The sequence below is a fragment of the Loxodonta africana genome, chromosome 26 (genome assembly GCF_030014295.1).
Source record: "Loxodonta africana isolate mLoxAfr1 chromosome 26, mLoxAfr1.hap2, whole genome shotgun sequence".
Lineage (NCBI taxonomy): Eukaryota > Metazoa > Chordata > Mammalia > Proboscidea > Elephantidae > Loxodonta > Loxodonta africana.
The window spans coordinates 23,897,927-23,920,663 of NC_087367.1; the positions used below are offsets into that span (position 1 = coordinate 23,897,927).

Here is a 22,737-nt window from a genome sequence, read left to right on the forward strand (position 1 = left end):
AGAAATTTCTTCACTCTTGAATTCTACTAATTTTCATTAAATTAGCAGATCAGACTTTGTTGACCAAATCTGTTGCCATCAAATCAATTGTGACATCTAGCAACCCTGTAGGATAGAGTAGAACCGCCCCATAGGGTTTCCGAGGCTGTAAATCTTCACAGAAGTAGATTGCCACATCTTTTTTCTGTGCAGCAGCTGGTGGGTTGGAATTGCCAACCTTTCAGCTAGCAGCCAACCACTTAACCACTGTACCACCAGGGCCCCTTAAACTTTATTAAGACCTCCTTTATTCAACCTAATTCAGTCACCCTCATTAGAAAAAAAAAAAGAAAGAAAAACACTGCCGTTGAGTCAATTCCAACTCATAGCGACCCTATAGGACAGAGTAGTACTGCTCCATAGAGTTTCCAAGAAATGCCTGGTGGGTTTGAACTGCCAACCTTTTGGTTAACAGCCATAGCTCTTAACCACTACGCCACCAGGGTTTCCAATCACCCTCATTAGGGGGCTGTTATCTCAAAGATACTTGCTCTTTTGTGTTTGTATTTCTTTTTACTTATTGGAGCCCTCATGGCACAATGGTTAAGCATTTGGCTGCTAACCAAAAAGTCGGCAGTTTGAATTCACCAGCCGCTCCTTGGAAACCCTATAGGGTAGTTCTACTCTGTCCTATAGGGCCATTATGAGTCGGAATCGACTCAACGGCAATGTTTTTTTTTTTTTTTTTCCTCCCTAAAGTTAATCACTGTGGGTTTTATTGGTTTTCCCAATAGCTAAAATGAGTATACACAGTTATTTTTTAAAAACATTGTTTTTTTTTTTTTAACTTGAATATTCTAGAATTTCTGTTTTAGGAACCCCTCCATAACCCATACCAAGAAAAGAGTTAACATCATTAATAAAGTTAACATGACCATCGAGATTGTTCTGTGCTCTACATCAGGTGTTCCAGAATCTCAAATCGCTTAATAGATTGTGGTCTCTGGGTGGCACTGGGCACTTGGAGTAAAACATTGACCCTTTCAGTCAATGAGCTGCCACCTACTAAAACTGACTAGTGTTTTTAATTTCAGTCTTGTAACTAAAAATGACTGATTCGCATTCTGAAAAATTCCTACCCCAATTTGGCTTGCTTACTTTGGACACACGGTCAGGAAAGACCAATTACTAGAAAAGGACATCATGTTTGGTAGAGAGTCAGCAAAAACGGTGAAAATCCTCAATGAGATAGATGGACGCAATAGCTATACAATGGGCTCCGGCACACTAACAGTCATGAAGATGGTGCAGGACTGGATAACATTTCGTTGTTATACATAAATTTGCCGTGAGTCAGAACCTACTCAATGGCCACTAACCAAAAAAGATGACCAACACCATCATTTCACAGCTCCCTCCAAAATCTGAGAGGTTAGTGGGAGCCAAAAATATCCCACTTCCTTTGATTATTTAGCAAAATGTGGTTAATCTTTAAGCACTATGAGATATTCTCTTTAAGACTTATCTTAAATACTAGAAAAGATGGAAGAAAGTGATACAACATAGAAAACTTGAAAATAGCCACTTACCTGCTACCTACAGGGAAAGAGAGAGATAGAGAGAAAGAGAACAGAGACGCTAATCAAGGACAAAAAATATAAAGTGTTGATTTGATTCATTTTTACATCCTTAGTTATCTAGTGCTGCTGTAACAGAAATACCACAAATGGGTGGCTTTAACAGACAGAAATTTATTTTCTCACAGTTTAGGATGCTAGAAGTCTGAATTCAGGGCACCAGCTATAGGGGAATGCTTTCTGTCTCTGTCAGCTCAGGGTAAAGTCCTTGTCTCTTTGAGCCTCTGCTACTGAGTGATCTCTTTGTGGCTTCGCATTTCTCTTCTCCCATCTCTGCTCACTTGTTTAATCCCTTTTATATCTGTAAAGAGATTGACTCAAAATACACCCTACAGGAGTCCAGGCTCATTAACACAACAAAGACAACTCATTCCCAAATGGGATTATAACCACAGTCAAAAAGGTTAGGATTTACAACACATATTTTTGGGGGACACAATCCAATTCATATCAGTAGTATAGCTATAAAACGAGCAAGTTTTTTAAAGCATGAGTAGCTGACTAGATTTTTGATAGACGCAGGGTATTCCCCATAAGTGGTAGGTAATTTTGATGAAAACAAACGTTAAAATCTGCTACATATGGGATGAGATGGCTCATGTTGGAATTTAAAATACTTCTAAGTACCTATATAAAGTAAGCCTAATATTAAGAAAATATATCTCAGTATATATAAAGGAAAGATGGATCTGCAGAAAGAGACAATGAGCTGGTAAAAAAAAAAAAAAATTATTTTTTACATATGAGTTATAAAATAATTACTAAAAAGTAAAATTCAAATACATTTCTTCACTGAAGAAGATAAATTCTATGGTTATATTAGTATTATTGAAATCAAAGCATTTACTATTTAGTGATACCAAATCAACAGGCTTCTGTTGAAGTTTTACAGTGGTTCATATTATATATTCATTTAAGTTTGCCATGTGATACAGGAAACCACATGCCTTATATTACAATGAATCATTGCCACTAGGCCAACAGGAAGTAACATAAAAGCTAAGAAACAACGTGATTTTTTTTTTCAGTTAACTGAATGCTATTTTTAAAGAACATTTTGTTTATATAGGAGAGACAAAAATTCTAACATATATAGATGTATGTGTACTCTATATGCATAATACATATGCCATACAATTATATACACCCAAGCATATGAGTGTAGATGAGCATATATGGATATATACATAACTTTTAAATTCTATAACAAATACTTAGTTCTTGTTTCTTCCACTTACAAAAAAAAAAAACTAAAAACTTGGAATTAAAAAAATCATAAAAAATAGCCTTATGACATTACATATAATTTGCATCTGATATATAATTCTGTACTTCTTTATTTCTTTCTGAATCTAGTTTAATTTTTTAGCTAAATTCTTTTTTTTTTTTTTTTCAATTTTAACACATCACAAACGTTACCACACGTATTTCCTACATAAATCTCTAAGAGAAAGCTTCTCAGAACAACAGACAAACTAAGAAACAATGGTGTTTCTATTGCTGTTAGGTGCTGTTGAGTTGGTTCCAACACATAGCGACCCTATGCACAACAGAACAAAACACTGCCCAGTCCTGCGCCATCCTCACAATCTTTGCTATGTTTGAGCTCATTGTTGCAGCCACTGTGTCAGTCCATCTCCTTGAGGATCTTCCTCTTTTTCACTGACCCTCTACTTTACCAAACATGATGTCCTTCTCCATGGAATGGTCCCTCCTGATAACATGTCCAAAGTACGTGAGATGAAGTCTCGCCATCCTCGCTTCTAAGGAGCATTCTGGCTGTACTTCTTCTAAGACAGATTTGTTCATTTTTCTGGAGTCCATGTTATATTCAATATTCTTCCCCCAAACCACAATTCAAAGGCATCAATTCTTCTTTGGTCTTCCCTAGTCATTGTCCAGTTTTCGCATGATATGAGGCAATTAAAGATATCATGGCTTGGGTCAGGCACAACTTAGTCCTCAGAGTGACATCTTTGCTTAAGAAACAATAAGCAAATTGATTTACAAATCTACAGCCAGTGAAACGAACTCCTAAAAATGAGACTCTTTTTAAAGATTAATCAAGGTAAATTACCATGTTGTAGCAGATCCTTTTGCACAATGCTTATTAATGTAGAAATGTGTGACTGTAATCATTTTCAGTGCTGCAAGTTATTTGCAATAAAATTCGAAACTCATTTCTGCTTTTTTTTTTCCCCAAATTAACAAAATTCCATTAGCCATATCTTATCTCTTCTAATTCTGGTGGCATCTACAGCCCCTTACACTCAGTATATTCTCCCTCGGGCAGGCAGAGCCCATGTAAAATACAATGAATGGCTCTCCCCACCTTCTCCCCTTCTGACATTATTTCAAAACCAAGAGTCAGAGCTCAGTGGTACACATTTATTATGACCACAAGTTTTCTATTTCTGTTGTTGTTTTTTTAATTTTCAGAGAGAGCATCAAACACTCAGGTTGTTTATACTTAAATTACAGAATCATATGAGGCATTGGTAGCTCAGTGGTAGAATTCTTGCCTTCCATGCAGGAAACCAGGGTTTAATTCCTGGCCAATGGTCCTCATGCACAGCCACCACCTGTCCATCCCCAGAAGCTTGACTGTTGCTATCATGCTGAACAGGCTTCAGCGGAGCTTCCACACTACGACAAAGAAGAAAGGCTAGGTGATCTAATTCTGGAAATCAGCCAATGAAAACCCTATGGGTCACAATGGTCTGATCTGCAGCCAATCATGGGGATGATGCAAGATTAGACCAGGACTGGGCAGAGTTTAGTTCTGTTGTGGATGGGGTCACCATGAGTTGGGGGCTGACTGGATGGCTCCAAACCATAACAGAGTTCTAGCCGAGAAGGCACCTGAGAGCTTTTTTGCACCAGTACCCTCCTTTTACCTCAGAGGGTTAATTGACTTGTTCAACACTATGCAACTCAGCAAATGGAAAGCCGAGGCCAGAGCTCGGGTCCCGTTTCCAGCTGAGTAACCCTTCCTGAGCGTGTGCACTTTCAGATAAATACAAATAACAATGTTGTGCTCTTTATTGAATAGAAAATGAGAATCAGCATTCTAGAATACCATTTGGCTTCACAGGGTTCCAGGCTATTCTAATCCTATTCTAAGTGAATAGGAATTCATAGATTATATTAACAAAGCCAAATTTTCAAATAAGGAAAGAGACAAATGCAGCAGCCTAGGAGGTATGTGTGCTTTAAAAAAAAAAAAAAAAAGAATGTGCCTCTTCTTATCTCAAAAATACTTCATACACATTTTCTTAACTTGAGAAGTCAAGCTAAATTTGATTAAGCACATTTCTGACATACCACATGAGCCTAACACTAGTAAAGAAGAGAGTGGAAACTGAAAGAAATGCCACATATTTCATGGTGTGATTCAGTTTTTTTCCAAATGACATTTCCTTTGAAAAGGCATAAATTTGGAATTTGTCTTTCAGATAATGCCTCTTTTAAATTTTCAGATATAATTGTGATGTAATTAATATAATCTGCATTTCAAGGCTTCTGAAGCTGAGCTTACCACCAAAACTAAGCACAAGATCCCCTTTTATAGTCCAAAATAAAGAACAGTGTATTGAATTATTAGTTAAGCTTTTGTTCTTTTCTTCAAATATTTGCATGACTTATTCAGGCTTTATATGGATGAAGCTTTGAAATATTCACGTTCCATGAAATAGTTCATTATTTAAGGTTCATATTTATTAAAGCCTGTAGGATATCCTTTTCCTGTGAAAGTGCAGATTCAGTGTAATTATTATTTCTTGAGTTGAGAGTGTATACAGAGCACAGGCCCAGGTGGCGGAAGAGATAGATAAAATAATCTTCAGATTATAAGACTTGTAAACCACAAGTCATAGAGTTTCTAAAGAGAAAGAGAGCTCTTCCAGCAAAGGGCTAAAGAAAAACTTTAGAGGGATACTGGCATTTCAGATGGGCCCTTAAGGACCAACTGGAATTTCACAAGTAGAGGAACTGTGAAATGAGGGGGCTAAGATCTCCACTTGACTCATGCTCCCATATTTGTCTTCGAAATCCCTCTTAGACATGACAATCTATGCAGTCATCTTCCCAGCTATGATGCCAGTTCCTCTAGTCTAAATCATAATTCTGCCTTCCCACCTGGCAAACACATTCAGACTATCCCAGGAACCCCCTTTTTGAGGGCTACTTCTCCTCCACCAGTTCAGTTCTTCTGAGTGTCAAAAGCAACCCCTAAAGAAGCAGCACAGAGCAGCAGTCACGATCTCATCAGAACCCCCATCTCATGCACACTCCTCATTCCTCTTGAGCCCTGCCTGGTGGAAGATGCCACCTGAAGCTCAAAACCTGGCCACTTACAATGCTTCAGTGACAACCCAAATGATATTCCTTAACTTGGCAGATAAAGCTTTTCTGTCTGGCCTCATCGCTGTCAAAGAAGAAAATCTCATGCTCTATTAAGAATGAAAGTAAAGAAGTTTTATTGAGGAATAATACCACTCAAGCTGGGCAACACTAGATAAAAATACAAAGCCCTCCATTGTTCAAGAGGAAAGAGGGGTCTATGTACATAGAGAACAAAGGAAAGGTAGAGGATTAATGATTGATTGTAGATAAGATCAGCTTCAGCTTGAAGTCCTTTGAAATGTAAAGGTTGCCACTTGGCTAGGAAGGAGTGAGTTACCACCTACGTGAGTGGTGCCAGCTGGTTTGGCTATACATGACTGTAGTCCATCATATATGATTGTTGTCATGGACAAATTTTTTTTCTGGGAACAAATTGTTTACATCTTGACCTTTTATTTCCTGGGACTGCATGTTGGCCATCATTTTCTTTTTTTTTGGTATAATATTTAAATCTTATTCCACTAATTCCTCTTATAGGCACCTATCCTACAAAAATAATCAGAAATCTGCACAAAGGTTTACATTTATAGATGAAAATACATTAAAATGGTAACAGTGACTATTCCTAGGTAATGATATTGAGGTTAATATCATTTTCTTTCTCATATTTTTATATTTTGTTTAAAAAATACAAGATATTTATATTCAGAAGGAAACAAAACAGTAAAAACAGATTCCAGTGCAAGCAAAAGTCTGGCCCCATCATTCTTACAGCTGACACAAGTGCCTCCAATTTGAAACTTTTCCATTTACATTGCTCATCTCTCCCAATTTTTTTTTTTTTAATCTCTCCCAGGCACTCACAGCAACTCTTTGTAAACCCCAAGACACACACACCACATTGTATTTTATTTCTGCTTTTTCTTGTGTTTCCTCTTCTATCTGGAATACAATCCCCTCCTTCCTTGTGTTGGACAAACTGTTCCTATTCATCTTTTAAGTCTCAGCTCTACTAAATTCCTAAATTCTTTTCTTTTGAATAGCTTCTTGCTCTTTCTAATGTAAATCAGTTTAGCTTTCCAGGACTGCACCCATTATGCAGAACAGCATAACACAACAGTTCTGATGTTTTGCCCATACAACAAAGGATTCTTCCTCCTAAGCAGGCAGGGATGGTGGGGTAGGAAGAAAGCTTTGAATATTTGTAAATTTTCTGGGAGTGGGGAAATCTAATCACAAATTTTTACACAAGCACATCAAACATATTGCATTGGGCAAAATTGATGCCAAATACTCCTTTAAACTGTTAAAAAGCAAAGATGTCACTTTGAGGACTAAGGTGCACCTGATCCAAGTCATGGTATTTTCAGTCACCTCATATGCACGTGGAAGCTGTACAATGAATAAGGAAGAAGACTGAAGAAGAATTGATGTATTTGAATTACGGTGTTGGCAAAGAATATTGAATATACCATGAACTGCCAGAAGAATGAACAAATCTGCCTTGGAAGAAGTACAGTCAGAATGGCACTTAGAAGTGAGGATGGCAAGATTGTCTCATGTACTTTGGACAGGTTGTCAGGAGGGACCAGTCCCCGAAGAAGGACGTCTGCTTGGTAGAGGGTCAGTGAAAAAGAGGAGGACCCTCAAGGATGCATTGACACAGTGGCTGCAACAACGGACTCAAGCATAGCAATGATTGTGAGAATGGCACAGGACCAGGCAGTGGTCTGTTGTACACAGTGTAGCTATGAGTCAGAACCAACTTGACAGCACCTAACAACAACATCAAAATATCACCTGGGTCAAATTTGCCATATTTAACTATGCTGCTTTGTTGGGAGAATATTACAATGGCCCAAATGAGGAATGACAGCAAGTGTGTAGGCAATGAAACGATGAGGAAGAGGAAGTTTAAGAAAAGAGGATCAATACCAAAAAAACCAAACCCATTGCTATTGAGTTGATTATGACTCATAGTGACCCTATAGGACAAAGTAGAACTGCCACATAGAGTTTCCAAAGAGCACCTGGTAGATTCAAACTGCCGACCTTTGAGTTCTTAGCCATAGTACTTAACTACTACACCACCAGGGTTCTGAGAAAGCTGGAGAAGTCAAGGATGGATACAGTTTTGAGCCCGAGAGACAGATAGCTATCTGTGGTGGAATTGGGATGAACAAAAGGGGAGGAAATCTAATGGAATCACAGGACATCAAGTGGAATGTACCACACACAGATCTTTAGATACAGAGCTCAGAGAAGAAAGTCCTGGGATACTCATCTTGGTGATTATGTACTAAAGACACAAGAGTACATAAGATTACGAGAGACTAAAACTTGAGTACAAAGAATGTGGTCTTGTGGGACATCCACAGTTACAAAACGGGAGGAGAAAGTGAAAGCGGTTTTTTAAAAAATGTGAAGAGAAAGTTGAACCAGTGCAGTGAAGCATATTACCTAAAGGGAGAGGGAGTAAAGGGAAGAGCTGTTGACATTATTGGACGCTGCAGAGGAGTGAAGGAGAACGAGGACTGAAGGGAAAAGCTGCTCATTTGGGTGATGAGGAAGTGTCAGTAGTGACTTTGGAGAGAGTAGTTTCCAAGAGAAAGGTGGTGAGGGGGTTAGATTATAAGCATTAGAGAAGTAAACAGGAATGGACTTCCAGGCAAGATGGTGCGTTAAGGATGACAGTAATCCAAAATGGTAGAAATAACAGACAAAAGATAAAATTAGAGAAATGCCAGCCATGTTCACACTTTTGAGTGTTTTTGAACATCCAGAAATGGAACAGAAACAATATGGTAAGTGGCCTGAAGGTGTAGACCTGATGGATTTTTCAGAAGTAAATAGTGGCAGTCAGGAGCTTGACTCCTACAGGGTTTTAGTAGCTAAACATCCTCCATGTGAGGTATGAGACTCACCTGAAATCAAGCGCTGGGCTGGATTGCTCTCTTGAAAGAAGCTAGCTGTCTATGACTACAGGCTTGTACAAATCTGCATACCATGGGAGGGTGGAAGAAGCAGACACACCTGCATACTTCAGATTCTGGCTGAGAAGGGATCGAACCTGCAACATTACAGGACAAAACCTGAGTGTGGCCTGAGAGTCCCAGAGACTAGATGGAGATAACCACAAAACTATTAGACAGGGAAGGCCAAGTTCAGAGGGAATAGGAAGGAAGGCAGGCAGGCAGACAGGAAGGAAGGGAACTAATGCTAAGATAAACAAAAAACCGAAAGATAGACAGCCAAAAATACAAGCAACAGCATGGAGAAGAATTCACACCAGACAAAAAGAAAATAATAGAATATCTAAAAATTACTTTCTTTAAAATGAGTCTGTTTAGATTCTCAAAGGAATTAAGAGGAATTGTATCCGTAAAAATTATGAAACAAACAGGCAAAAATGAAACAAGTATGGATGATTATGAAAAAGAACGAACTAGAATCCTGGGAATTAAAATATAGTCATTGAAATAAAAGAAGAACAATTGGTGTAATAAACTCTGAAGTAGACATACATAGAATCAGAAAATTGGAAGACAGCGCTATTCTGAGAAATTCACCCAGGACAAGACATTTAAACACATACGCACGCACACACACACACACACACACACACACATACTCTCTCTCTCTCACAGAGTTACCCAAAAAACTGAACCAAGCCCATTGTCTTAGAGTCAGTTCCGATTCATAGTGACCCTATAGGACAGAGTAAAACTGCCCCATATGGTTTCCAAAGCTGAAATCTTCACAAAATCACACTGTCACAACTTTTTTCCATGCAGTGGCTGGTGGGTTCGAACCACAGCCAAGTGCTTTAACCACTTTGCCGCCAGAGCCCTCCTCTCACACAGTTAAGGGACATGCTGGTGGCGTAGTGGTTAGTGCTACGACTGCTAACCAAGAGTTCAGCAGTTCTAATCCGTCAGGTGCTCCTTGGAAACTCTACGGGGCAGTTCTACTCTGTTCTGTAGGGTCGCTTTGAGCCGGAATTGACTTGATGGCAGTGGGTTCGGTTTTTTTTTGTTTTTTTTTTTGTACTAGGTGGAGAGGCTTTCACACACCACTAGTAGGCATTCCTGATGAAGGATGTTTGGTAAAGAATAAAATGCATTTATTTTTTAAAAAGGAAAAAAAAAAGATTGACAATAATTAACTCTTCAACTCAAGAAGCTGAAAAAGAGTGATAATATAAATCCAAGCAAAGAGATAGGAACTAATAAAGACAGGAAAAGAGATTAATAAAACAGAAACACACACACACTCATTAGAGATAAATAGGAAAACCAAAAAAGCTAGTACTTTGAAAAACTAATAAAACTGGCAAGCTTCTATCAAGGCTGATTAAGAAAAGCACAAAAGATTAGGAAAGAAAAAGGAATTAAGGATTTAAGAACAATTATGTGTTCAAGAAAAATTTATAAATTTTTTTAATCCTTAAGAAAATATTATGAAAATCTCATACTAATAAATTTGAATACATAGACTCAATAGAAATGCTGAGAAAATATAAATTATCAAAAGTTGAGAAGAAAAAACCAGATATAGTTCAAACGAAAATATTCCCCATTAACAAGCATCACACATGAATGGTTTTATCAAACTTTCAATTAAGGAGTTATAGCTATTATGTAAAAACTATTTGAGAAACTTGGAAGAAAGGAAATGCTATCCAATTCACTCTACAATTGTAGCGTAGCCTTAAACTCAAACCAGACAAGTGCAATAAAAAAAATTATAGATCAAACTTGCTTATGAACAAAGCTGAAGAGATTCTTAGTAAAATACTAGTAAATCTAATTCAGGAATGCATTAGAAAGACAAAAATACATTTTAACCAAAAAAGGGTTTACCCCAAGAATACAAGAATGGCTTGACATCAGGAAAGATGTATCTGTTCATAATATTGACCACATATAGCAAAAAACAATGAAAACAAAAAGTCAATAGAAGCAGAAAAGCCATCCTACAGAAGTAAAGTCATTCACAGTTAATAAATGGTATGTATATTTATTAGGATGCTTTGTCCTGTGACCACTAACCATTTCTTCATTCATTCATTTATTCTTTGCTTTCCTTTTTTTTTTTTTTTTTTTCCTTTTATAAGCAAGGCTGACATGACGGTCGTTGGTGACTTCTGACTGGGCAAGAAGACAGAAGAAATGATCAAAGAGGTTGAGTATATAACAGAGTTTGATGATAATAGACCATGCATTCTACTGGGGAGTAGGAGAAGTGGCGTCAGGTGGTGAATGCACAGAATAGTATGGGAATGAGGGTCTGAATGTTGTTGAGTGACTTCTAGTAATGAATGAGGTAAACTATGATGAAAGGCATCTCATTTTTTCTGAACTGTTTGTTCATTGCTTTGCCTATTTTCCTATTTGTATTACTCGTTAAGAAAATTCAAAGACAGTGGTAGTTCGGTGGTAGAATTCTCACCTTCCATGCAGGAGACCTGGGTTTGACTCTCGGCCACTGCTCTTCAAGTGTAACCATCACTGTCTGTCAGTGTTGCTGTGTTGCTGTGATGTTCAACAGGTTTTGGCAGAACTTACAAACTAAGAAAAACTAGGAAGAAAGGCCTGGCAATCCACTTCCAAAAATCAGCCAATGAAAACCCTACGGATATTCCCAACCCTCTTTCCCCAGCACACCTGGACAGGCCTGCCGGGAGCTTACCGCATATCCTCGGTGCGGCTGCGAGCAACTTCCCCAGAAGCTTCTGCACTCCTGTCATGAGCCTGGCATTGTGATGACAAACTTCACAGCCTTTGTCTGAGTAAATCCTTCCAACAACCCCAGGAGGTGATGATCATGATTGAACTGAACAATTAGGGTTCTGAAGTCAAAGATCTGGTGATTAACAATGGCAGGAAAATCAGCTTTTTTTAAAGTGATTCTCCTTGGAGATGGTGGAGTTGGGAAGAGTTCTCTTACGAACAGATATGTAATGAATAAATTTGAAACCCAGCTGTTCCATATAATAGGCATGGAATTTTTAAATAAAAATCTGGAGGTGGATGGACTTTTTGTTGCCATGCAGATTTGGGATCCAGCCTGAGGGTGCTGTTTGACAGAGGTTATGGCTGTCGCCTGCTTATGGCTGTCGCCTGCTTTCTTTTAGTGTTGATGATTCTTAAAGCTTCCAGGACTTGAGTAATTAGAAGAAAGAATTCACCTATTATCAGATGTGAAGAGAACCAGAAAGCTTTCCTTTTGTGATTTTGAGTTACAAGATAGACATAAGTGATTGACAAGCATCTGCAGAAGAAGCCCAAGACTGGTGCAGGGACAACAGCGACTATCCTTACATTGAAACAATTGCAAAAAATGCCACTAGTGTCCAAGCAGCATTTGAAGAGGCAGTTCAAAGAATTCTCACTACCAAGGATAAGTTGAATCACTGGATTCAGACAGACACAGTAAATACGCACCGGGAGCCCAAGCCTAGCTCGTCTTGCTGTTGATTGTTAAAGATATTGCTGGGGCCTTCTAACCAACTCACACCTACGAACAACGTAAGTATGAGTGTGGTTAAATTAGTGTTTGCAGCAAGGTATCATTTACTAATAAAGTTAAACTAATGGATATTGCACCATACCTATTCGCTCTGTATGCTGAGCAAATAATCTGAGAAGCTGGACTATATGAAGAACAGGTCATCAGAATTGGAGGAAGACTCATTAACAACCTGTGTTACGCAGACGACACAACCTTGCTTGCTGAAAGTGAAGAGGGCTTGAAGCACTTACTAATGAATATCAAAGACCACAGCCTTCAGTATGGATTACACCTCAACATAAAGAAAACAAAAATCCTCACAACTGGACCAATGAGCAACGTCATGATAAACAGAGAAAAGACTGAGGTTGTCAAGGATTTCATTTTACCTGGATCCACAATCAACACTCATGGAAGGAGCAGTCAAGAAATCAAAAGATGCATTGCATTGGGCAAATCTGCTGCAAAGGACCTCTTTAAAGTGTTGAAAAGCAAAGATGTCACCTTGAAGACTAAGATGCTCCTGACCCAAGCCATGCTATTTTCAATTGCATCATATGCATGTGAAAGCTGGACAATGAATAAGGAAGACTGAAGAAGAATTGATGCCTTTGAATTGTGGTGCTGGCGAAGAACACTGAATATACATACTATGGACTGCCGGAAGAACGAACAAATCTGTCTTGGAAGAAGTACAACCAGAATGCTCCTTAGAAGCAAGGCTAGCAAGACTGTGTCTTATATACTTTGGGCATGTTGTCAGGAGGGACCGGTTCCTGAGAAGGACATAACGCTTGGTAAAGTACAGGGGCAGCGGAAAAGAAGACCCTCAACAAGTTCGATTGACACAGTGGCTGCAATAATGGGCTCAAGCATAACAACGATTGTAAGGATGGCGCAGGATCAGACAGTGTTTCATTCTGTGGTACATAGGGTTCCTATGAGTTGGAACCGACTCGGCAGCACCTAACAACAACAACAACGGTGGATATTGCTGCTTCATTAATGGGTGGGAGAAGGGGCACGTTCACTCATGAGGTATCTATTTACTGAATAATGGCACCTTACATTTCTAAATTGTAATGGCTGTCTAAGAAAATTAGATGACCCAGATTTTAATTATAATTCAAATGGAAAGCTTGAATATTCTAGAAGTTATCCTTGGACTATTTTTTCCGGGAAAATGGAGAACTACTTTTTATATGTATATATTTTTATGTAATTAGTGTCCCATTCTTGATTGGAGGGGAAACTTTCCAAAAGCAATAATGTTAGGTATTTAAGATTAAAATCTAATGCAGTACCAGAAAAAAAAACCCTATGGCTCACAACAGTCTGATCCTCTTGTGCATGAGGTCTCTTGGGAACCACTGGACATAGCTAATCATAACAAGAAGCTAGACTACAATGAACATTCTCTTAAAGCCTTTCCTTGTGCGCATGTGAAAGCTTCTCCACGGTATACACTTACTTAGAAGAGGAATTGTCTGGAGGAAGGATGTGCTCATCTTTATTTATGAATTGCTTTCCAAAGCTTTGTACAAATTTAGACTCCCACCAGTAGCGTATGAGAGTTTCTGTGTCTCCATATATTGACATTTATCAGACTTTTTTCCCCCCAAACAATTGGGGATAAAATTTATTCATACATTTTACAAATATTTATAGGGAACTTACTTTGTATAAAGCGCAGGGAAAGAGTAGTAGTATATGAAGCCAGAAAGGTAATGGAGGAAGAGGATGTATATGGTGCCATTGTGGCAACTTTGGCTTTTCCTTGAAGTGACATATAAGGCCATTTGAGGATTTGGACCAGAGGAATGATTAGATTTATGTTTTAAAAAGATCACTCTGGTTGCTGTGTTGGGAACAGGCTGTAAGGAGGCAATGAAAGAAACAGGGAGATGTGTTAGAAAGCTATTGCAATGATCCAGACAAAAGAGGATTGTGGTTTGGACCACCATAAAAATATCTCATTTAAAATTTTTTGCATTTCCCCGAACTACGGTGAGGCTAAGCATAATTTCTTATACGTATTTGTTATTCTGAGTTTCTTTTTTATGAATTACCTATGCCTATCCCATTTTTCTACCTTTGCTTCTCCTATTCAGTATCTTTTAACATTCATCTCAATATCTTTACAACTCAGTATTTTTTACTTTTGTTTATACTCTAAATGAAATTGAAGTTTTACATTTAAATGTAGTCAAATGTATTAAATCTTTCCCTTGTGATTTGTGCTATTATGCCTTATTGAAATTTCCTAATCTTACATTAAAAATACCCACCTGTTTTTTGTAATCTTTCATATATTTATTTTTTGGTTTTGTTGTTGAGAATATACACTGCAGAACATACACCAATTCTACAGTTTCTGCATGTACAATTTAGTGACGTTAATGACATTCTTTAAATTGTGCAACTATTTTCACCTGCCGTTTCCAAATTGTTCCTCCTACATTAACATAAACTCACAGCCCCATAAGTTTCCTATCTAACCTTTTGAGCTGCTGTTGTCAATTTGATCCCATATAAAAAACATAACAGTGCTCAAGGTGGACATTCTTTACTAACTAAGCTAAATTATTGTTTGGTTTAAAGAAGACTTCAGGGGATATTTTGGGTTTAAGGTTTAAAGATTATCTCGGCATGAGTTTCAGGGAGTCATCTCACCTATTTTTTTAAATAAAAGTTGTGCTTCGCTCATTTGGCCTTTGAATTTTATTTTTCTGGATGGTTGAGGTAGGGTCTCATTTCATTTTATTCCCTACAAACAATTCATTGTCCAAGCACCATTTTCTGAAGAGTCAATCTTTTCCCCACTGATTTGCAATGCTACTCCGTCATATGCCAAATTTCCATTTTTGTATAAACCCTGGTGAAACAGTAGCTAAAGTGCTCAGCTTTTAACTGAAAACTTGGTGGTTCGAACTCACCAGAAGCTCCAGGGAAGAAGGATGTGGCAGTCTGCTTACATAAAGATTTATAGCCTTGGAAACCCTATGGGCAGTTATATTCTGTCCTATAGGGTTGCAATGAGTCGAAATAAACACAGTGGCAATGGATTTATAGGTCTGTTCCTGAATTCTTTATTCTATTTTCATTGTTTTAATTATTTCTCCCTATACTCATGCCATACGGAGCCCTGATGGTGTAGTGGTTAACAGCTGCTAACCAAAAGGTCAGCAGTTCAAATCCACCAGAAACCCTATAAGGGAAGTTCGGTTGCATCCTTTAGGGTCACTGAGTCAGAATCAACTCTACAGCAATGGGCTTGGTTTTTTGGTATACTCATACCATTTGATTTAAATTATTGTAATTTTTTAATAAATATCAGTATCTGGTAAGTCAAATGCCTCTTTCTCTCTGTTCATATTTTGTCATTATCTTTACCAATCTTGGCTTCTGACTCACTTGGCTCTCCCTGCTTGTCAAGTTTTTTCTTCTTTTAATTATTATAGTGTTTATTGGAAATGCATTAAATTTATAGACTCACCTTCTTAGGGGAGAATTGACATCTTCATGATTCTTAGACTAAATACCCTTGAAGACAGTATATCTCATTATTTATTCGGGGCTTCTCTTATGTCCTTATTCAGGCCCTTAATGTCTTTCAGTAATTCTTCTACTGAACATAATTTGAATACCTAATTTTCTCTACAAAAGTCTTAGATATTTTTCTTTAGATTTATTCCTAGGTAGTCTATTCAAATGTGGAAAATAATTAGAAAAGTATAAGGGAGTAAAACTTTTTACTGGTGAAATTTAAAATCTAGATGAAGTAGATGATTTCTCAGGGAAACATAAATTGCCCAGATTGGCCCAAGAAGTAGAAAATCGGAAAAGTCAATAACTACAGAAAATTTTAATGTATTAGAAGATCCTCCACCAAAAAGGCATTAGAGAACACGGTTTTCCAGGCAGGTTTCCCAAACCTTCAAGGAACAGGCAAGTCACATGCTACATAAACTCTTCCAGAGTGTAGTAAAAGATGGGAAGATATTCAAATCAGTATAAGAGACTAGTAATAGTACCCGTAACCTATTGCCATCAAGCCAATTCTGACTCATAGTGACCCCATAGGACAGAGTAGAACTGCCCCATAGAGTTTCCAGGGAGCACGTGGTGGATTCCAACCGCTGACCTTTTGGTTAGCAGCCATAGCACTTAACCACTACGCCAGCAGGGTTTCCCTATTAATAGTATTCCCATCAAAACAGAAAAATGATGGAACAAGAAAAGACAAGTAGAGGCCAATCTCATTTATAAATGATAAAATTCTAAATAAAACATCAGAAGATTTAATCTAGAAGCTCATTAAAAGGGTGAATCATGAATACTAATGGTTCAGTAATTTTAAAATCTATTAATGTAATTCACCTTTTAACAGATTAAAGGAGAAAAACCATGTGACCATCTCATTAAAGTTCCCAATAAGCATCTGGTAAAAACAAAAATTCAATCTAAAAAACTCTCTTTTTTCCCTAAACAAACTTGAGAGAGTTTTTCTACTATATAATACATAATGGTAAAATACTAAAACCATTTCTATTAAAGTCAGAAACAAGGTAAGTTTGCCTGCCATCATTATTATTATTCAGTATTATACTAGAGGTCCTTGTCAATGTTAAAATACCACAGAAAAGAAATTGGGTGTTTAAATATTGAAAATATTTAAAATACTTTTAGCTATGGTGGAGTGGACAACTCTTGTTTTTGTCTACCCAGCATCCATCTCCCTTATTCTGATAACTGCCCTCCAATTTTCCTTAGAGAACCAGTCTCATTTTTTCTGTCAATATGCATATTCTAACCCCCTTAACTAAAATTATCAGTTCAGAGGTTAGTGTGTGACCAAATCAGAAAATTTAAATCAATCTCAGAACTTTTGCTATAACAACTTTTGCTATAGCAGTACTAAAAAAGAGGTTCTCATTCTATAATTATTGCTTGTCAGCATAAAGGGAGATCCTGCCTGGAAGTGGGGCTGAGAGAGAGGGAAGCAGAGTGGATAGATGGGAAAAGTAAAATCAAGGTTTGATAATATTGTTTGATACCCAGCTTCTTATCAGGTAAGTGAGCCCATATGTTTCTTTTGTTGTTGTTTTGTTTGTTTTAATGGTACATAATAGAATTTATTTATTTATTTTTGTGATTCAGTATATACATATATACGTATATACTATATACGTATATACATATACGGAAACTGTGGTCATGTAGTGGTTAAGTGCTACAGCTGCTAACCAAAAGGTTAGCAGTTCAAATTCACTAGGTGCTCCTTGGAAACCCTGTGGGCTAGTTCAACTCTGTTCTGTAGGGTCAGTATGGTGGATTCGAACTGCTGACCTTTTGGTTAGCAGCTGAGCTCTTAACCACTGAGCCACCAGGGCTCCTAAAAAAAGAACAGGAGGACTTAATATTGTCAAGATCACAATTGCCCCCAAATATCCATAAATTCCATATCATTTGAGTGAGCCAACAATTGATCTACAGATCAAAGGAAAAGAATACAGAGCCCAGAAACAAGTCCATGCATATGGGAATTTAGCATATGATAAAGGCAACATTTCAAAACCATGAAGAAAAGAATGGACTCTTCAATAAATGGTGTTGAGGCAACTGGCTATCAGAAAAAAATTAAAGTTAGTATTTTTACCTCACACCATTTATTCAAATGAATTCCTGATTAATTCGGTGAAAAACAAAAGTATTAAACTATTAAAACAAAATATCTAGGAGACCACGTTTATGACCTTGGGGTTAGGAAAGACCTCCTGAAACAATACAAAAAAAAACTGCAAAAGACATAAAGGAAAGGGCTAACAAGTTTTACTCTATCAAAACTTTAAACCTGTCCAACAAAAGAAACTCTTGTAAAGATAAACTTGCTGGAGCCTAGCAACTAAAAGATAAAAACTACCCCAAATGCTTAAGGAAATAACCTGCTCACAAGTAACCAATAGACCTTGGGTTTGTTGTCCCCTGTGGCCCACATAGTGTTCTGTGCCTAAAGTAAAAGTTCCTCAGGTTGTCCTCGTGATTGTCAATAAGATATTGTGTGATCACCAACTGACCAAATTCATGACTACATGTTAAATGACCATCCTTTACCCTATTTTGACAAATGTTAAACCTTAATTAAGTCTAACTTCCTTGCTCTTGGTACGTAAAACCCTTGACTTTTTGCTGTTGATGGAGCCATTTCCATTTTTGGTTTGGATGCTGCCCAATTCATAAATTGTTTGGTCCCACTCAGATAAACTCATTATAAATTTAATATTTGCCCTAATCTCTGAAATTTTCTTTGACAATAGAAACAAAATTAAAGTTAAGTAACAGACTGAGTGAAAACATTGCAATGTTGTTGTTGTTACATGCTGTTGAGTTGGTTCCAACTCATAGTGGCCCTACAGGACAGAGTACAACTGCCCCAGAGAGTTTCCAAGGAGCAGCTGGTAAATTCAAACTGCCGACATTTTCGTTAGCAGCCAAGCTCTTAACCACTGTGCCACCAGGATTTACTATTATAAATCTTCAAGAAAAAGACAAATAAAATAGAAAAATGGGCAACAAATATGAACAGGCAATTCACAAAAAAGAAAACATGAATGACAAATAAACATCTGAAAAGATGCCCAGTCCCACCAGCTTTTGGGAAAATGCAAATAAAAGCAAGAGATATTATCTTTCATACATTGAACTGGCAATACATAAGAAAAATTGATGTTAAGCATTGGTAAGCGTGTGGGGAAACAGGTGTTTTCTTACACCATTGATAGGAATATAAACTGGTCCAGCCCTTTTGGAAAACAAATTGGGCAGTATCCCTTAAAAATTTAGATCCACCTGTCTTTTGACCTAGCAGTTCCAAATCTTGGTATCTACCCTAGAGAAATACTTGGATTTGTGCAGAAAGGAAGCAGGTACAAGGTTGTTCACTGAATGCCATTCGTTGTAGTAAAAATGTATAACACCTTAAGTGATCATCAAAAGAGGGGCAGTTAAAGAAACAGTGATGTGTCTAAGTTATGTAAGAATACGCAGCAGTTGGAAAGAATTAGGACACACTAAGAAAAATCTCCAAGAGACACTGCTAAATGAAAAAAAAGCAAGTTGAAGACAAATCCACACTGCATGATACCACTTAGGTCAAAGCAAAAAAAGCAAAATTTTGTCTAGCTACATACCTACCTACTTACCTGCTGTGAAATAAAATTAGAAATAAACCTTTCGCTTTTATTTCAAGGGGGTTCTCTTATCCACCAGGCTAAAAAAAGAAAAAAAAAAAAAAGCCTGACCCAAAATCGCTAAACTATTTTGCAGCATTGTTAACTTGTTTTTTCCCATTTTAAAGATTGTTAGTAATAAGGGAATCAAGACCCAGTTTGACACAGTGATGAAGTCTTTGCAAACCCCCTTTGTGACAAAGACATTTGTTAACCATAAACTAGCTGAAAGTTTATTTCATGCAAAGAATGTAATTTTAAGTAATTTTCTCTGTGTCCTGAGAGATAACCATCAGAATTCTCTGAATAATTGAGATACCTTTTATCATTTTTAAAACCTCCAGACTACCTAAAGATTTGGGCAAATGAATGCCGCCCCCACCCCCACCAGAGACCACCTAGTAACCTGATGCCAGATGACCACAGTAAAGAAGAGAAGGGAGGATGCTTCAATCAGTTAGATTAAGATTAGCCAATGGTTGATTTTCTATTCTACTCCCTCCTGTTTTCTTTAAAAGCTTCCTTGTAACTAGCCTACGTTGAGCCATTTGTTTTGGAAATAAAATGGCCACCCTACGTGCATGCAGAGTAAGTGTTCAAATTAGCCCTGTTTTGATTTCTTTGTGTTTTGATTTTTTTTTAACATTACCTAAAAAAAATACCTGCAAAGATAAGCTCCAAATTGAAATTGGTGTTTGATCTAAGGAGGAATGGGGGTAAGAGAGGGGTAGAAGAAAGAAACTTTGATTTTTTGTATTACGGAATTTTTTTTTTTTTTAAGATCCCTTGTAGCTTTTACGAATGTAGGTCTTTACTATGTTTAGGAAAAGACCTTCCCTTTCAAAGGCCCGGCTCTGCCCTGTGTCAAGCATTCCAGGCCCCTGCTTTGCATTCCAGACGAGCTGCATTCCTGGGTGAAGCAACGAATCAGCCAACTGTGCCCAGGGCCAGGCCCAGGCGCCGCATTTCGGTGCCTAGTCCTGGCTGAACATTTCACCCAGACTGATAAGTGACCACAGGCAAATAATTTTAAGTTCCTTTCTCATATCCAGCTGAGTCGTGGAGCAGTTAGTTCACAATGGGGTGAGAATGAGGAGGCAAGCAAAGCACCACTCTCTGGCTGCCTCCTCCCCGTCCTCTCAGTGGCTCTGGTAGCCAGCCAAGCCAGTCTTGGCCATGGGGAGGTGGAGATTTAAGGAGAAATACTTGTCGACTCTGTGCACTGCTCACAGCAAAAGGGCAAGCTGGGATAGCATGACTGGAAAATTTTTAGCGCAGCGATGTGTTCCCTGCCCATCTGGCAGACTAGCTACCACTTTCCTTGCACTCTTTTCAGGGTAATTGTAAGGCAGACAAAATGGCCCTTCACCCTATAGATGAAGCCATGGAGAGATGATCCATAGGCCGCAGACAGAGATTGCATCTGGCCAGGGGAGGACCCAATGGGGTGAACAAGCTCCTAAAGAGAATTCCATGTATAAAAACCTTACCTGCTACTGATCAGTGGCATCCCCGTGGAAGAGGGAGTTAGCTTGTATAAAGCAGCTGTGTAAAGTACAAACCTGGAATGTACAACTAACCACATCATCCTGCTTCCAAAACAATGGGTTCCCTCCTCCTTTCTCCATCCCACCCCAAAATCATCTGAAACGATCCTACTACGATTGCCAAACCAGGGGAAGGGCAAACCATTCAGGGAAAGAAAAAAAACAGCAGCTGCTCTGCAAATTTTTTTTTTAGAGTTTGCCTAGGATTATTTAAGCCATTTTTCATTTTCTTTTCTTCTTGGCCAGCTTGACACCCCTTCAGGATTTCAGCTGGTTTTGACACGGCTCAATAAAGATCATTCCAGAGAAGGTTCATATTCCTCGGATTCCTTAAATTTCTCTTTCTTTAATTTAGGAAATGAGGTTGAAGGAGGATGAAAAACAGCCCAGATTGCACCATTTCTTATGCAAGTTTCTTGCAAAGCAAGCTGTGCCCCTTTTCCAGCAAGAACAGAGAGATGCGGTTCTAACTGGGAGGTGGGCGGTGGGTCTTTAGAACAGCAGGAGGACAATTTGTCTTTTGAAAAGTCCCCAGAAGTCTCAAACACTATCTGAAATTTCTTTGTAAAAGAGGAGAGGGTTGGGGGGGGGCGGGGAGGAGACTCTTGAGGGCTCAGCCAACTAAAAAAACTGAGTGACTGCACTGAGGACTTCATTCATTCGCGAAATGTTTGTTGTTGTTATTAGTTGCTGTCAAGTGGATTCCGACTCATGGCGACCCCATGTGTGCAGAGCAGAACTGCTGCATAGCATTTTCAAGGCTGTGAGCTTTTCGGAAGCTGCCCACCAGGCCTTTCTTCCTAGGTGCCCTGGGTGGGTTCATACCACCAACCTTCCGGCTAGTAGCCCATTTGCGCCACCCAGGGACTCCTCACCCAATGATTATTTTGCATCTGTTTTGTACCAGGCTTTTTGTGGATACTGAGGATACAGCTCTGAAGAAAAGCAAGGGTCTGACCTTTCAGGAAGTTTGCCAAGGGGGCTGAATGTTTAAGAAGGAAAGGAAGGCCTTTCCCGTTTCCTCTGGGCTGAGTTCTGCTGTTCCCTCCCTTGTTCAGGTTTGAGCCTCGTCCTTCTGTCTGTCCTCCTCCTGCACCTCTAGTTTATTACACTTTCCACCTTTCCCCTTGTAATCACATCTCCCTTTGTAAATATCACGGGACGCTCACCAAGGCCAGCGAGCTGATGAAAATGAGGGCTATGACTCATGGGGAGGATGTTTTTCTATTTTTTATTTATACAACCCTCTTTTCAGAGGAATCTACATACCTTTTCATTATGAGACTAGCTTGTCTCCTCTTTTTCAGTGATTCCTCACTTCAGCTCCAATCATCCAGATCTACTCTCAGCCCTCCAGTAGTGTTGGCCTACCACTAACCTGGGCCCTCAGAGCAGCCTAACGATCACTTATTTTTTCCCTAAGCAGCTTTTTTTTTTTCCCTATCCTCCATTTAGGCTATTTCAAAAAATCTTGATACTCCTCAAAGT

The 22,737-nt window shown here is 38.4% G+C and overlaps 1 pseudogene; it reads left to right on the forward strand.

Moving 5' to 3' along the window:
- The first annotated feature begins 11,152 nt into the window (after positions 1-11,152).
- On the forward strand, positions 11,153-12,624 carry LOC100658230 (ras-related protein Rab-9A-like; annotated as a pseudogene).
- The last annotated feature ends 10,113 nt before the right edge of the window (positions 12,625-22,737 follow it).